At 43.8% G+C, this 17426-nt stretch overlaps 1 protein-coding gene across 9 annotated transcripts in view; it reads left to right on the forward strand.

Annotated features, from left to right (window-relative positions):
• Nucleotides 1-3974: 3974 nt before the first annotated feature.
• Nucleotides 3975-17426, forward strand: part of GALNT3 (polypeptide N-acetylgalactosaminyltransferase 3) — a 684564-nt gene continuing 671112 nt past the window's right edge. For all 9 annotated transcript variants that reach the window (XM_069616285.1, XM_069616286.1, XM_069616289.1 and 6 more), the window contains exon 1: nucleotides 3975-4230. The gene's annotated coding sequence lies outside the window, so the exon portion shown is untranslated. The remainder of the gene's footprint in view (nucleotides 4231-17426) is intronic.

Here is a 17426-nt window from a genome sequence, read left to right on the forward strand (position 1 = left end):
AACACAGTACTGCATCGCGTTGCTACTGTTCACAGAAGCTACACTCCGTGAGTATCGCTACTAGGAGCTCCTAGATCTTAACAAACTCGCTACCCTTTAATCACGTCTCCTTTGTCTTTCTTCCCATTCTTAGGATTTCAAACACTTCGCACGAGTATCACTGTTCGCATTCCCAGGAAGTACCTTAGACGTAGACGTACAATCTTTACTCTTTCCTATTCAACATCATCGTATGTTAGAACACCATTTACTAATCTCTTTCCTGCCGCTATTCAGCAACTCACGAGATTCGGGCAGTATCGAACTACAACTCCCAGCCGCCACTTCAACCCGATCGTGGAAATTTTCCCAGAGTCTCTCTTTCCGTCCTCCATTTAGGATTTTGGTACGAAAATCTCCCTCACTCTTTTCTTTCCTACTTTGTCCTTACTGAATTTGTTTAAGTGTTTGTCTTTCCATTTAGTTACCCGCTCTCTCCCGCCTTTGAAAGTACAACCGACAATAGCTCCTACTACAACTAAACATCAAGGGTAGTATTTACATACAGTTATTTAACTTACCTGTTTCCTTGTTTCTAAATTAACTGTCCCTTCGCATTATAGCCATTTCCGGGACCGGAAAGACACTTTGACATCTCAAGGACGACTCGACGGTGACTAGGCTCCCCCTGAAGACGTCCACCTGAAACACCCCGCGTCCTACTTTCGACGAAAACCATCATCAGGGTTTTCTTCCCCTCGAGGGTTTCCCTGGTGTTTTCAATCGGTGCTGACTTAACCTGCATGGTGGAAAGACGCCAGGTGAATCACTCCTATCCACAATCGGCTGTTGAAGACCAGGTAGGATTTCGTATCTTTACACTTGTGTATCATATGTGGAGGTGGTAGTGTGCTTATCTTAGCTCTACTGAGTAAGTAAGATAACAGCTGGCCTCATCCCTGGGTAGTGCAGATCACTCCAGACGTCGTCCTTCTTGTCCCCATGACAGAAGCTCCAGGAACCGTGAGTCTGCAGGAACTACCAGGAACAACTGCCGTAGCACCAGCTTTTCTTCAAACGAATAAGGTACTGTGTCCGACTTCGAGGAATTGGGGTGAACCCTTTCTCCTCACCCAAGGCTTGCCCTTGTCTTCCTTCCCTCTTATAACTTTTGCTTCCCTTGTGACAATATCCAAGTACTCCTGGCATCTCGAATCGTGAACTGTTCTAACCTTGTGAACCTCGACAACAGGACCCTGTCCTATTTGACACTGGCGCAGGCCTATTGACTTTTATCTACGTTTTAGAAACTGTCCTAGGATTCTAACTGTCTTGACAAAAGTATTGCCTATGATTTGTATCCCCTATTCGCTTGTGTTAATTCATGTGCTAAGTATGTTTGACTACGGTAACATTTCTTCTCGCGGGTACGCCTTTCTTTGGTAAGACCGAACTGTCATTACTGTCAAAAAGTGATTGCGTATTAACCCACGGTAACGTCGTCGTTTCACAACACTGGTCTGCCAAATCCAAAGGTACTTACTTTGAATTGCTCTGCACAAGGGGAATTGGTTGTGTGTAGTATATTTGAAGTTTGGTTTTAATTTAATAGAAGTGAAGTGTTTTGTGAACAGATGGTCTAAGAATAAATGTACTTTTTACTTTTTAACCAGAAACCATGATTCAGTGTTTGCTTGAGTCACAGTGATTGGAGTCCTTTGCGTAATCTCTACTACTGCTCATTTGCTCTTGAGATAAGTCTGGCTGCTCAGTCTTTGCTACCACTTTTTCTGTGTAGTACAGGCCTGTACCAAAGGTGACATTGTACTACCACTTGTAGTCTTAATTGTGTGTAGTGGTCCCTAAGGGCACTGCACAGGATTCTGCTTAACCTAATTTAATACAAATCAATATGTTTAAAGTTTATGTACCTAGATGCTCATACAAAAATATAAAAAATACATTCATAATCATTCATAATAACCTATCAACACAAAATGAGGTGTGTTCACAAGGGTAAATATACATTATTAGTACCCGGCGAGAGTCAAGCAGAATGCAACAAGCATTCTGATTGGCTCTCGCCGGGTCCTTACCCGGCCGTGAATCCTTTGATTCTTTGCCGGGACTCCAGTTGCCTTGTCCTCGGCAGGGGGGGGCGTGGCAGCCCCTCAGCCAATGAGGAGGCTCGAAGCGGGGCCATCCCCGCTCCGAGCCTCCCCGCGGCTGAGAGGCTGCCTCTGCCCCCTGCTGGGGATTCGGGTAAGTTTTTTTTTTCCCCCTTCCCTCCCTCCTCCCTACCCCACCCCACTTACCTTCTTGCTCCTGCGTCCCTGGTGGGGGACGATGGCAGCCTCCAGCAGTGTGGAGACTCCGCGCCTCCACACAGCTGGAGGCTTCCATCATCCCCTGGCAGGGACAAAGGTACGTTTTTTTTTTTCCTCCCCCCTTCCCCTCCCTCCCGCCCTCCCAACCCCACTTACCTTCTGCTTCTTTTTTTCGGGACCGGACGCGCTGGGAACACTTGTGTTCCCAGCGCGTCCGCTCCCAAGGGCCGCCATGGAAAGAGAAAACAGACTCCCGTTTTCCCTTTCCCGGTGGCCATTTTCTTGGTCGTTATTTTTTTTTTTTCTGTCCCGAAATGCTGTGGCTTTTCGGGACAGAAAAAAATGCTTTTAGTGCCCCGGTCACGCATATAATGCGGGCCGGGGTACTAAAAGCAATATGACCCTCAAAAAAAGAGTCAGTAATGCCCCCGCTGCTCGGGTCATATTGCTTAAAAAGTTAACATCAATTCTTAATGACACTTCAAAATAATGTCACAATCAGCATATGCTGCTCAATTGCATGTTATCCTTAACATCAGTAATATGCTCACACTGATTGCCTAACTTGTCCAAGTTTCTATCCTATTGGCTCCACTATGCCGGACATTCATCAGGGGCAATTAAAAAATCATAGGTCTTATGACAAATTCTTTCTCCCTGTTTTTTGGTCGAGCTTCCTTAGTGGTTATCCTAAATCTCCTTGATAGTACCACCGGACAACTTTGTGTTGTGCTTCGCTGGCCTCATATTAGTACAGAGGTAACAGCCCCTTTCCTCTAGTTTCTCTCTTTCACTGTCGTGTCCTTCTCTCCTAGTAATCTCTAGGGCAAGTGTGTGATCCTGGGCAAATCATTTAATCGCACTGTCTCTAATCTGCAGCTCTGTAAGTGATTCACTTCATAACTCATGTTAATATATCATGCTGTTATTTAAAAAAGCCTAATGACTATAGCGTTGCTCTATATATAATAATAGTGCAATTTAGGAATTTTGCACCAGAAAGTTATTTGCCACTTGGCTTGCTTATGGCAACTTATTCTTCCATTGGTTCTCCAAGTATCAAAGACTGATGGTGCTCCTTGGATGTCCTTTTCTGTAAAGTCATTTCTGTGGTGCAATCCATATGCAAATTAAGTTTGCGTGTATTTTAGCCCAGAGCGTATGGACATAGTTCTAATAGATGAGTTTCCTGCATCTGTAATGATTCTGCAGTTTTATTTTTTTTGGTTACGTGTTAAAATGCCATCTGCCACTAATGTTACCAAAATAAAAGTAGATTGTGGCAGGCGGTGTGGGGGCACGAATGAGACCGTTTGGAATTGCGTTGGGAGGTTTGGTGGGGTAGCAGGACTTGTTTCGTGGCTCTCCCCCTAGCAATGCTGGATACTCCCCTTGTTGGCTGCCTGTAGTGTATATTGAGCTTCATAGAAGGGCGAGCGTGATACGTCCTCTACGGTTCGCCCTTATGGTTGTGTGTAATTAAGGCGTTTCCTGCACTGGCACTTTGGGTGCGCAAATCGGAACGCGTGTCTTCTTACCCGGGCACAGGGCCGTAGAGCTATTATCGCCCATGCGCAAAGCGGACGCGCTCTTCTCGCTTTCTTGTTTAGCTTTCACCTGAGGTGGCGAGCAGGTGATGGGCGTGACGCGCAGGCGCACGAGGCGGGGCGTGCTAGACGTCGCAGCATGTTGCTCACCTGCAGGCTCCCGAGAGGCGGAAGAGGGAGCGGCCGCTGCTGCAGAAGAAGAAGTGGCCGAGCCCCGCCTCCCCTGACCTCCCTCCGAGCATCACCTGGGCGCCGGTCCCTTGAGGGTGAACGCTCGCAGCCTTAGAGCCTGGCGGCTGCTCTCCCGGTGCTGAAACGTTTCGCAGGCGCCCGCCTTTACCCACGTTTCACCTCTCAGCTTCTGGACTCTTCTGCAGGTAGGACCTGCAACCCACCCTGTCTGGTGCGAAGAGGGGTCAGGCGGCGGCTATAGTCATTGCAGTTAACACAGGGGCGAGTCGCTGCAAGAAGCGCCGAAGGGGTACAGTCTGTTAAATATGTGTCTGCATTGCAACTGATGTAGCGTGGCGTGTGAGTGGGGTTAGAGTACCTGGCGGTGTGCGTAATCCTCTGTCAACTGACAGTCCTCAGATGATGAGGTAAAACTCAAGCTGGCACTAGGAACGGCCCGCGGGAAAAGGGGCAGCGAGTGGCACGGAGCGATACAGAAAGCAGCATAGCTCATACAGGTGTGGTTATATGCCGGGCACGTCTTCCCCTTTTGCTTTTATTGTATTTCTTTATCATTCATACCAATAAATAATTCTGCCCATTCAGCATTCCCAAAGTCTGGCATGTGTGGACCTGAAGTGAAATATTCGGCGCACAGTACACCAGAAAGGACTTGTTGTGGGGATGCTTTTGAGCATTCCGTTCTGTTCGTGCACTTTTCTGAGAAGCGCTAGCTCTGATCTATCCGGCTCTGCAAGCACTAGATGGGGAGAGTTCATGAGATCTAACGGTGCCATGTTGCTCATGCTACATGAGTCCAGAAAGAAAAGTTGACCTCTACCAATGAGCTCTCGAGTCGAGAGAATTTAAGGTGCTTGCTGTAACGCAAGATATTCCCATCAAAGGGACGTACGTAATTATGGGGTTTGTATGGTGTTCATTTAATGTTGCGTCTTCTGGATTTACACCGATCCATGTGGAACAGTTTTTTTCACCAACTACATTTAAGAAAACTAACTTTTCATACTTCTTCTTCACAATAATTAAAACCGCAATATTAGGAAAAGGACCTAGTTTGAGTTCTTCATAATTCAAGTATGATCCTTTATTCACGGAGATGTATCATTTCCATGACTCTACTAATGACAATATCTAAGAGATCTGAGCTTTTGACCACAGGTATTCTCATACCAATGTCTCTCACAAAATGCTCTAAATAGACCCACAAGTCTTCATTATATATTCTCTCTCCCTCCCCCGTGCACGCGCGTTTTTACAGCCGCTTGCGTGTTCGCAGCTGGTTAACGGAAAACACATAAGTATAGTCTTTTCCTCTTCCTCCTTTTTATTCAGACTCGGAGAGCCAGTCCTTATGTAGAATTTTAAATTTTATATCTCTAATCCTTATTTAAACAAGTCGTTAAACAATCCACCTCCTTTTTATTTATTTTTTGTTTTTATTTCTGAAAAATTCTTACCTGAACAATATTTTACAATGTCCTTGCTGGAGCGCCTCATTCAATGCAAACAATATTGCATTTTTCTCTGCAGTTTTGATTTTAGGAACCGAGACACTTTCCTGATTTTGAGATTAGGTAGAAAGACTTGGGCTTGATAGTACCGGAACTTGAACACAAGAGTTGGCTTTAAGACAAGACAAGAAAATGCTATTTAATAAGATATGGGGGAGATTTCTTTCAATATACTGAAAATGACAATTGAATATGTTCGGATGTGAATTCTACGATTGGGGGGTGGGGTGGAATTTGTGTTCAGTGATTTGTAATCTTGTATATAGTTTATTTTTGTATCACCTTGATGTTTTTAATGTATTGTTGTATTGTTAAAATTGAAAATAAAATTTAAAAAAAGTTGGCTTTCAAATGCATCTCCCCAGTTTGTGTAAACCGACGAGCCCAATCGCATTTCGGTGCATAGTTCACTGCTGAAACCACCTTCTGTTCATAAGCCCTCATAAAGGAGAGGAGGGATGAACCTTCATACTTTCTGTCTTAAACTCTTTTATTTTTATGAATGGTACGCAGTGTGTTCTGTGTATCGTCCGCGAAATTAGACTGAAACAAGGGGGCAAATGCTTGAAATGTGCCTACTTGCGTGTGGCTCTTTCCCAATTAAACCCCCCCCCCCCCTTCCGCCCAAGAAATGTTTGGAGACCTAGTGTCAGACTTCCAGGAAACCATGCGTTTTTTTTGTCGATTGGGTCAGCGACATTACCCAAATTACCATAATAATAATATAGTATTTGAGTGCGGACCTAGCTTCGAGAATCAACAGAGCGCCTTCCAGATGTATACAAATATGTAACGGAGCGCTTTTCAGAGGTAATAACAGAACATATATACAGTGGGGGAGGGGGTAGGATAGAGAGGGGCATACCAGAGGAGTACAGTTGTAGCGGGCGGTGGGGAGTAGAGAAGCGGGCAGCATCTGGCGAGTCGTGGGGCAACGCGATGGCCTAGGTGTTGAGAAGGAGAGATTCCTTGAAGAGGTGGATGTTGGAGCGCTGGGGCGAATCTGATGCTGACGGGGAGGAGGTTGCATAGTCTCGGGGTGAAAACATGATGGGGTTTAAAGACAAACATACAGTGGCACCACAGGCATATCCACATTAAGGAATGGAGGACTGGTAACGCTCAGAAGTCGTTGGTACTCCATCTACCCTTTCAAGGGGAAAATCTCTTTGGTGATGAACTGGAGGAAAAGGTCCACTGAGTGCATAAACAGGATAAACACTGGAACACTCAGGAAATGCCCCAGTTTGCATCCACCCAGAGAGAAACAGGAATCGACTGCCAGGACCTGTTATAGAGTAAAGGTGGGAGGTGGCAGAACGGTGTGAACTGGATGGACCGCAGCCAGCCCATAAGACTGAGGGTCTCCAAACAGCCCTTTAAGACGAGCAGCAGCACCCTTGAGATAGATGGGGAGGCAGTTTCGTACTCTTGCATCAAATAATAATGACAACTCAATAGTTTGGCAAAGGGAGTCCGTTTAATGACAAGTACAAACAACGGGGAGTTCAATGAACATCAGCAACCGCTCGGGTTTTTTTTTTTTTTTTTTCCTTCTTGCTTAAAGTCCGATTAATTTCAGAAAAACCACAACCTATATACCAAAAACTCATCATCATTGACGTGTAATCTTATAAACCTAACATGCAACTTGATTGGTTATAGGAAGCTAACGTTAACATAGGTTCTATATCTGTATATGGTAACGGTGGAGAAGGGATTGGGTAATAATGTCAGGTGGGGCAACTAAGCCCTTCCTTCGAACTGGCTACTGTAAACGTCACTAAAATGATGACGTCCCATTGGCTCTACTCTCTATAGGTCCCTAGATTACATGGTCCGCTTTGATTGGGTTGACATGGATCCCACACATTCTTTTCCACTTGCGCTTAGCAGCATGCAGAATAGTTGGCCAGGTGCAGGGAGTAAGTCTGCACCCCAGCTTTCCTTCAATTTATGTTACAACCATACATCACCTCAGTGGCCGTGTGTTAATTACTTCCTTGTAGTTTGTCCTTGGGTCTGCCTCTTGGTCTGATAAAGTTTGAGGATGGATACGACAAGGCTTAATGCGTAGGAAAGTCTCGTCCCTTTCTGCCGCCTTGCCACGTGACTGGGACACATGAAATCGGCCTCTTCTTCATGCAGTTTTGTCTATTTGATTTAGTTCTGTCAGTTGGATACCATCTGCAGCTTATCTCGACCTTTCTTAACAGGAGACTTTTGTTCTTCCTATCTCTAGTTGCAGGCATCGCCAGCCTATTCCAGCCTGATACGACCTTGGCCTCTTTGCAGGGTTACCTTCAGCGGGGTTTGTCTCTGTCTTTACTTTTTGATTTGTTGCTGCATTTTCCTCGTGAAACTTTTAGTAACCTCTATTCAATTCTGCTCATGTGCATAGTGGATTTTTCACTCATCTATAAAGTGCTTTTGAGGTAGATATATGTATAGTTGGCGCCTGCCGCAATCTATTTTTCTACTAAGCATAAGCAAGCTCCACAATTTCTTTGCTTCTTGCGGTTTGTTGCATATGTCCACATTTTAACTGACTTAATGTCTCCATCGGGCCTATGGCATAAGGTTCTTTTTGAAATCAACTGTTTCAGCTTAGGCTCAAGATGTTACTTATCCATGGTCTTTAGTCTCTTTATCAGCATTCTTAGGTCATTATATTCTGTATGTGCGTCAGTCTGATTTCTCATGTCACCAGTCGTCTTTTAGTATTTTTTTGGTTTCTTCAGGTATTCCATTCTGACAAACGTTCTTTTGTCATCTCTGTAGATATGGATTTCTCAGTGGGTACCTTACTGTCCAGGTTTGCTTAGGTGTCGGTACTTCAATAGGTGCTGTTATTTGACTATCCTGATGTGCCAGGATCCAACAGTTTGCACACTTATTTGAAGAACAGCAGATCCTTTGGTCCTGCAAGTTGTTCAACAGGGTTACCACTTGGAATTCACCAGTCCCTCTCCAGAGACTGGAACAGTAGTAACTCCATGGTCCTCGAAAGTGGCAAAGAGGGAGGCCCTGCTCCCCAAGATAAAGCTGCTGTTGCACAAAAGGGCTGTTCAGAAGTTGTCGGCAGAACAGCAGGTACTGGTATTCGCATGTCTGCCTGGTCCATACAGTTTTCGGAGGATTCAGGCTTGTCATAAATCTCAAACTGGTGAAAGTCACCATCCAGAAGGCCCGCTTCAAAATGGCGATGCTGCTGAAGGTTATTCCTCTGATTGCCACAGGGGACTGGCTACTGCCCCTGCACCTATTGGATGCTTACCTCCATCTTCCAATTCACTGGACCATTTCCTGTACCCAAGATCTGCAGTTGCCAAGCCCACTTCCAGGTTTTGTCTTTTGGTCTGCAATCCACACCAAGGGTCTTTACAAAGGTCTTGGCACCCTGGGTGGGCTTGTTAATACCAGGAGGGTGTATGCCTTTACCCGTACCTCAATGACTGGGTCATGCAGGAAGCAAACCTAGGAAGCAAAATAAAAATGGAAACAGTGCCTGGTTTTCAGAAGCCTTGAGATAGCTAAAGCAAAATTATCGAAAGTAAAGAAAAAATCGGGCAGAAAATGAAAGATTTATTTTCCCGCTTTGATGCCAAAGAGGCACTGGTTACTTGCAAACAAGGAATTGTCCAGGCAAAATCAGTTTTTTCAAAGTTAAATTACTTCCTCAGAAAATCGGTCAAAGGAATGATTTGCTATAATTAAGAAACTCTCCCTTCCATCTTGTTTCTTTTAAATTATCTCCTTTCTGCACCGTTGCTAAAGAGTTTAATGCTTTTTTTAATAATGTTCAAACCATTGACTGACTCTCAAACCATTACCACAGTAATGCCTGACCTGAACAAAGATTGTCCAAAGACTCCTACTTATGCGCCATCTACCTTCTCATTCTCACCGGTAGGCTCAGAGGAAATTGAGGCCTTGATTCTTAATTTGAAACCTACTAATCATGTTTATGACCCAATCTCCGTTTATCTGGCAGTACAACATGCGTCATCTCTCAAACCTTTTTTGGTGGATTTTGTCAATGCTTCCCTAACACAGGGGATGGTGCCAAAAGAATTAAAGAAATCGGTCCTTACACCCTTGCTGAAAAAACCCACCCTGCGTCATCAGGTGTTAAGCCAAACTACACACAAAGTATGGTAAATTCACTTTATTGACAGTAATAACTTTCTATTTGCAAAAAGTGATTCCTGGCGTATCTTTTGGAAGCGAAGCTGGCTGGAACATCGACACAGGTTTTTGGTGCCGATTGGAGGGGATATTTTGGCGTAAGGTCCTTAAATTTCCACAAAATGTCTGTTGTTGCCATTTGGCATGAACTTGGTTTGGACTCCTTGTACACCACAGTTCTTTGGAAATCGATTGCTGTACTGCGAAAAATGCACCTTACCCCTGCAGCGAAGCCCTATTTGATTTTGAATGAAAAGAGCAAAGATTTATCAGTGAACTTACTTAATAGCTGGGAAGAAAAATTGTTATCGATATTGAGAGAGGCAGATACGGCCATGCTGCAAGTTCTCCAAATTCCGCAAGTTGCCAAAAAAAAAAGTTCCGTCAATGGAACTGGATTATCAACCTTGAAAAGTGAAGGATGTTGGCTTCAGCAATAGACTTGGGAACCTCGACGCAAAAAATGGGTGAACTTCCAAAATACTTGTCCAAATTTCCATCGCGATATCATCACGATCAATTTATAAGGGTACGTTTAAACCTTTATAAAACGAACGAGGTTTTGATGAGAAGAGATCCGGCGACTGTCTAATCTTTGTCGATTCTGTATGAGTGCTGTGGAATCAATAAAACATATAGTGATCGAGTGTTCCTAAATCGCTGGACAGCGCTCCTTACATTTAGGCCGGTTTGCACCGAAAAATGGCAACGTGAACCATTGGTGGCGTTATCTTATTTCTGGAACCAATGTTCAATTAACTTGTGCCACCATGAATTTTATAGACCTGATTCTACTAAATGCACAATAGTAACTGTTTTAGGATTTCTTTGGGTTTCTTTGGGTTCTTTAGTTCTAGGAAAAATTGTATGATATTGATGGAAACCTGTGTTGACAAAGTTTTTCTTTTTCTAAATTAATGTAAAAAAAAAAATTAAAAAAATATTTCAGAGAGCTGAGTCTGACCCACCAAGCTTTGCTGTGCTTCTCCCATCTGATCCAAGGTGCTTGTATTGCAGTTAGATGAATTTTGAGGGTAGCCATCTATTACACTTAGATGAATTCTTAGGGTAACCAATGTACTGCACCTAGATGAAATTTGAGCATAGCCATGTATTGAACTTAGATGAATTTTGAGGGTAGCGGGTGTATGGGACCTAGATTAATTTTGAAATGTAGATGGGGTACTGCTTCCCTCTGAATCCTGCCTCTGTGTTGAAAGCATACTACACTCTGAAGCTTGCCACTGCACTAACTACCCTAGCTCATGCTGCTCTCCTACATTCCTCCCAAGTACCACGCTCGCCCTAAAGGGCCAGCCACACTACCCACAACACACAAACCACACATCCACTACAACCATCCACAAACAACAAAGCGACTCACACTGGGCTTTAACCTTTCTGGACACAAGCCAGTGCACACAATCAAAGCACACTTAGAAAGCCAACACACAGATGCCAGTTTTGCCTGGTCTGCAAGCATCAACAGAAGAGCACAACCTCTGTCCTATCCCTCTTCCCTCCCAATCCCCCCACCCCTCTTTAAGTGGACATAGTGGATCTAAAGAGCCCCTGCAGCAGCTGTACAAGCTCCCGTGGAATGGTGCTGGCAGTAGAGTGACGCACCGAAAGAGGTACACAACACCAAAGGTCTTCAGGGGTGGGTAGGGTGAGGACATGGCGATAACCAGTGCAAAAACGTGCTGCTCTTTTTAGTCCCCGACCACCACTCAAAAGCACCTGCACTCAGTCTTTGTGAGAGCAGTCGTCTATTTTTTTGTACATACTCCTTCCATGCTCTGCCCCTGCAGAACGCAGTGAACTGCACACTTCGCCAAATGATGGCCAAGAATAAAAACAAATCTTCATTTGTGTTGTTTGCTACTCGGATCCTAGACTTTTTGAATGCAAGTTATGAATATTGAGCATAGAAAAGGTGTCTGGTCTCTGACCTAAAGACCATCTATTTCTGGCACTTGTACATTTTCCCAGGCTATATTTTGAAATGATTTCAGATTGGAAATAGTGATTGCTCCTAAAATTAGTGTTTTTATTTATTCCGATATGTGTTAAAATTCTATTAATGCAATAACGGGAGTGAATGCTACTGCAAATATACATGTTGGGGTTTTGCAGGAGCATTTGCGCACAGAATCCCAGGACAAGCCCTTAAACACGTCTGCTTAGGAAGTTCTAGTCCTCGTTCACACACGCTGACTGAGAAGAGACCAGTGAGCCGGCGCTGATTTCAGTAATGGCAGATTTTCAAAGTAAATGCTAGACAACGTTGGTAACTGAAGTGCTGCCATTTGCACACAAAATAACGTCTATTTCTGTATGCAGTAGTTTTAAACGTGCATTACTATTTCTAGAATAGACGCTGCAGGAAAGTACAAATACTGGCGCCTCGAAAGGCAACTATGCACAGCATTGCTGGAAATGTTGCCACACAAATACAACGTGTACATGTTCAGGACTAAACGAACCCATGATGGGTCTAGATTACCTCCTTCTCCCCATTTTGAGACTGGGCATGGCCAATCCCGGCTACCAGTGTCTGCATCGCTCCATTTTCCCCTGTACCCCTCCCCACCCCAACCCATCTACCACTGCTGGCGCTTGCTACCTAGGCTCGCGCTCTTTAGAAGACCTCCAAATGCTGCAGCTCCAGACAAAGCTTGCCGGGCAGCTTGTCATCTTCCTGGGATGAATGGCCTAGTGCAGTTCCCTCCTGCTCAGAGGTCGACTGCTCTCGGGCAATACCAAAGTGCAGGCCCAGCGTGCTAGTTTGCGTCAGTTTCTTTTGCCAAAGTGGGCCAGTTTGACATATCACTTGACGTGCATCTAGTAGCTTTAACCAGCGTTGCTTGAACACGTGTTCTTTCCAATGCACAATTCGCAATGCACAATTCGCAACTACTTTTATCGGAAAAACACTTGGGTACTACTCAGTCGTTCCCAAAAGGAACACATTGCTATTTGTGACTTTGGGAGCCTCCCCCCCTCCACTCCCCCATTGGTGCTCGAGCCAATTTTATGCCCGGGCCCATCCGAACCTGCTCCTGCTGTGTTAAGGCAAATATTTTTGTTCTGTACGTCTGACTCTCCAGCACTCCTAGCCCAGGGTACTAGAATGGCAACCGTATCCAGCCAGACTCTCTGGCACTGCTGCACGCCAGACTGGGTCACGCCCAGAGGAGTTGCTAGGTCTGGAAAAGACCCAGGGCTACGCTGATGTTGGAACTCTTGGGACTGGGGGCTAGCTAGTCTTTTGGCTGTAGCTCTTGAGATTCTATCCGGGGCTACAACCAAAAGATTAGGGGCTATAGCCCCCTTACCCACCCCCTAGCAACGCCCCTGGTCACGCCTGCTGGATGTTCAGGGGTTTTGAGGACTTTTCCTAACACATTGAGGCTTCCTGCAGCACGCTGGCATCGGGTCAACCAGCTACCTGTTTATCCATGTCTGGATAAAGGAAGGCACTCTAATTGTCGTCCCCCGCACCCAGCCATGTCCGATGCCCTAGTTTGTCTAGAGCTTGCCACGACAACCAGTATAATAATCTACACCCCACCCCGAATAGATTTAGTGCACAGACCACCATACCACTGCCTCGTGACCAGGTAACACTGCATGCACAAGATCCACACTACAGTGGAAGCTGGTGAATTTCTAAAGAGGAGAGAACCTTCTTAGGTGAGCTCGAGGGTGTTCTAGCCTCAATAACGTGTAAAATGGCTTTAAGTAGTGCTTTATACAGCACAAATTTCAATAGTTGTGTGTGTATAATACTGTTTTTAAACACGTTTTTAAAAAAACATGTGCCTTCTTTTACTCTTAACATGGTAGTACAAAGTCGCATTTAAAAAATGTATTCTAGTTCTGCCAAAAATCAAGTTGCCGAAGCCACAATGGTTACTTTATTATTATTATTTTTTATTTACCAGTAGCACATTCACAGCCCCAATTAAGGCATTAACACAAGACTTCTTGGAAATAATTCTGGTAGGATTAATATGAAGTATGATATTAATGGTTGATAGTTGGCTCAGAGGTCCCAGGTGGATGTGTTTTGGGAAGGGAGGGCTAGATGGCAGTTGGCCGGGCCCCTGGCGACAAGCAATCAATGGGTGGTTAAATAACACCCACAAGCTCTGTGTGCCTCCTCGCATCCCACCACTTCCCTCCTATCTGTACTCCAATGAAATAGGATCAAAGACGTGCCAAAACTAAACATGGCTCCACTGACCTCCTTCAGCTTTATTGCTACTAGGTGTTGGACGATTTCAAAGCATCTCTTTGGCTGAAGAAAATGTCCCCTGCACTGCAAATGCTTAGTGAAGACTGCACACGTGTACATAACGGCACTGGGGTGTGCAAAGAGACGGTTTACATGCCTGAAACCAAGATTTAAACTACAAGTTTAGTAAAGCTGCTACTACAGTGTGCCTATGGCTTTGGGGTGTGTGGTAATGTTAGAGGGAGAAGGTTTTAATAGCACACACAGCTGCAGTGAAATAGGTCGGGCTCAAGGGTGAGTAACTTCCAAAACAGGCATTGACAAAGCCAGCAGTTCTGTTTTGTGTAGGCTTGGAGGAGTGATGGCGGTATTTTCCAGGCACTGCCATTATGGCATTGCCTTTCCAAAAGATGGTAGCAGCTGGAAAATTGTATTAATGGATGGGTTTACTATGGCAGTGCCTGGCAAGTTCATGTCTAATGCCTATTCAAGTGCCAAAACTGTTATATTGCCAATGTTTGTCATGAATTATGATCAGGAATTCAGTCGCACAATGCTTATACATCACCTGGCTGAATGCACTCTTAAGACCCTTTTTAACAATGTATTTAAGTGTGCATCCTTTCACCCTTGCTTTTTAATTTGTATATCACTGATATGCTGGAAATATTTGCTAGAATAAATAATTTCCCGCCTAAAATTGGTTCTGTGCATACCCCTTGGATGGGGTATGATCTTATTTGATCATAAACAAAATGGCCTTAGAGGATCTATTTAAGCCCTGATTCAATACTTGCATGATCATTTTCTTGTAATAAACTATGGAAAGGCAAATACTTTATATCCCTGCTGGATTATCTGTGGTGCTAGGACCAAACAAGAGTCAAATACCAAGGCCTTGTTTCGAGTAATACCAAAACTGATGGATATATGTGCGAGAGCATCAGCACTACATTTATTACTACATTTTCCTTCATTACGTCTTTCACCTGTCCCACACAGGGTTTCTCTTTGGAAGTCCTCTTAACATTTATACTGTGGCTAGCATCCTATACGCTTAAACTCACGTGGCCTGCAAGCTAGACAGACTTGATAGATTGCAGTGAAGGTTATGGCATATTATTTTAGGGCCTCCTCAGTGTGTTGGGACCTCTGTCCTTGCGCGTAGCATATATAACTTTATTAAAATTCCATGGAAACTCTCTATGCAGGGTATGCTGGGCGAGCTTCTCAGCAGTGGCACAAACAAGGTTGTACAAGTTCATCAAATCTTGTACCGATTTTCATGCACCAATTGATTGGGAACCCAACTGGATCTCAGTTGAAAGAAAGTCTGCGACTGGTGCTACAACCTTGAGTATTGTGCTGTGAAAATAACTTTATATAAAGCAGTCTTTTCCCTCCTGACTCATTATGAGATCTTGGCAAGTGTAGTTTGTAGAGTTAAGAACTTGCCGGGCGTGTAGATACATTGATATTTTGGAAAGGAGCCAACATCTCTTAACTCAGTCCTTACATCTCCAAGCTCTCTGTAAATCGTCTTGGGGATTATAAACACTGTACCATTTACATATCTCACAACAGGTTTGGTCTTCTTGTAGTCTGGTAGCTCCATATCTTTGACGAACGCTCTTCGATGCCCCTGGGGCGACATGCCTAATTTAGCGTCACTGGAGGTTTCATGAGACCTTATTTGTCTAACCCTTTGTTAATAGTCTCATGCCACTGCTACTTTCATAATCCTTTTTATTGCATGAGTTTTCTTGTATTGCATTACCAGTATTTTATTATATGATTGTATTCTCAGAAACCTTTTTTAATTGTGAGAATGTATATATGGCAATTGTGATGATATGTCTGTTACCTAATCAAAATTTGTGAAAGATTTAAATTAACCATATAATGTAACAAATCCTACAAATTGTGCTATGGGTTTCTTTATTCCTATGCCCAGGTATTAGTACAGAGCTTCTAGGGGTATTGTAACGATATATTGAGAGACCACCCTTAACCTGGCGAGTCTCTCCCCCCAAATGAAGGTGCCACGCAATTAATAATTTATTTAGTCCAAGCTAGTTCTATCTATGATTCAATTAGATCCACGTAGATCCCTCCCCCTGTGCCAACGTGAGCCAAGAACCAGGCCAGTGTACAGAAAGAATATATATTAATTTAAATTGTAGGTTCAATGAATAGTTGCACTAAATGATTACACACACCACTTTCTCTGTGGCAGAAAACAAAGCTTAAATACAAAACACACTTTTTCCTTTTTGTCTTGGGTATATGAAACACAGGCTAAATAAACAGTTAAATCCTCTTGTCCCACAAACCCCTTTGATGTCAAAATTAAATAATACCTTGGAACATTATGAGATCATGAGCATTTGCACATCTTGATGAGGGTTAATTTTAAATCACATACACATTTTCGATTTTCAAAGTAATTTCACAGCAGCATTTGGTATGATTTGCCTGCACATTTGAAAATGCTAGCACTTTTGATATCACACAGACCTTTGAGAACAATGGATTGATAGACACCTCCTTCCTACTTCACCTGAAAGCACTACAAAATCTTCTATCAAGGTCCCTTACACTCAGGGGAGAGTGTGTATTTTTCAATGGAAAGTTACACTTGGCTTCACTTGGCAAAGTACTTCTCTCACGAGCACCAAAAACCCTGGCTGCAGCTATATTCAGCACCTGTCTCTTTAAAGGCCAATTCTGGGGAATGGGGACAGTTAGGAATTTGGTTCTTGAACAAACACACACCTTTCCCTTTAGGGAAGTCTGGGGTTGACAAGAAAAATAGGAATACCCAACTACATTAACAGACTATAGTTTCTAAAGTACACTGTGCTGAAGATCTGTTTCGAAGGTTAACAAAATCACGCCATGTTATTTGGGTATAGGGGGATTAATTACAATATTATTCAAAATATATTAAGGTTCTACTTCCATACCCCCATTCACTAAGGCATTAAATAAACAAATCCCGCAGACTTTTTTTTGTTGTACAAGCTACTTACATTAGAAACCTCTGGATATGGCACTCTGAAAGAGACACCAGTGTTTCAGGCAGTGGTCGAAGTGAGCGGTAGCGGTCGGAAGCGGTGCTCCATTACTTTTTTAAATGATCTTTTACAGCTTCTATACTTTTATTTTAAAAAGGAACCATTACAGAATGGTTTTGTTTGAAAAGAAAAGTGTAGGAAGGTGTTGAAACATGCACTTTCAGTGCGCTGCACTGAACATTCCCTTAAACAGCAGGTGCACGTGTTTGGGGGTGTGTATTTTATGTGTGGGAGGTAACGTGGTGATCGGGCTTGTGGGGAGTGGGTGCAGCCCATCAGGGAACATAGTTCCACTACTTCTTTTCGTACACTTCGACCACTGGTTTCAGGACCCTCTCTTGGAGAAGCACAGAGATCTCGTCAGG

Source organism: Ambystoma mexicanum, chromosome 9, assembly GCF_040938575.1.
Source record: "Ambystoma mexicanum isolate Mex_15411 chromosome 9, UKY_AmexF1_1, whole genome shotgun sequence".
Lineage (NCBI taxonomy): Eukaryota > Metazoa > Chordata > Amphibia > Caudata > Ambystomatidae > Ambystoma > Ambystoma mexicanum.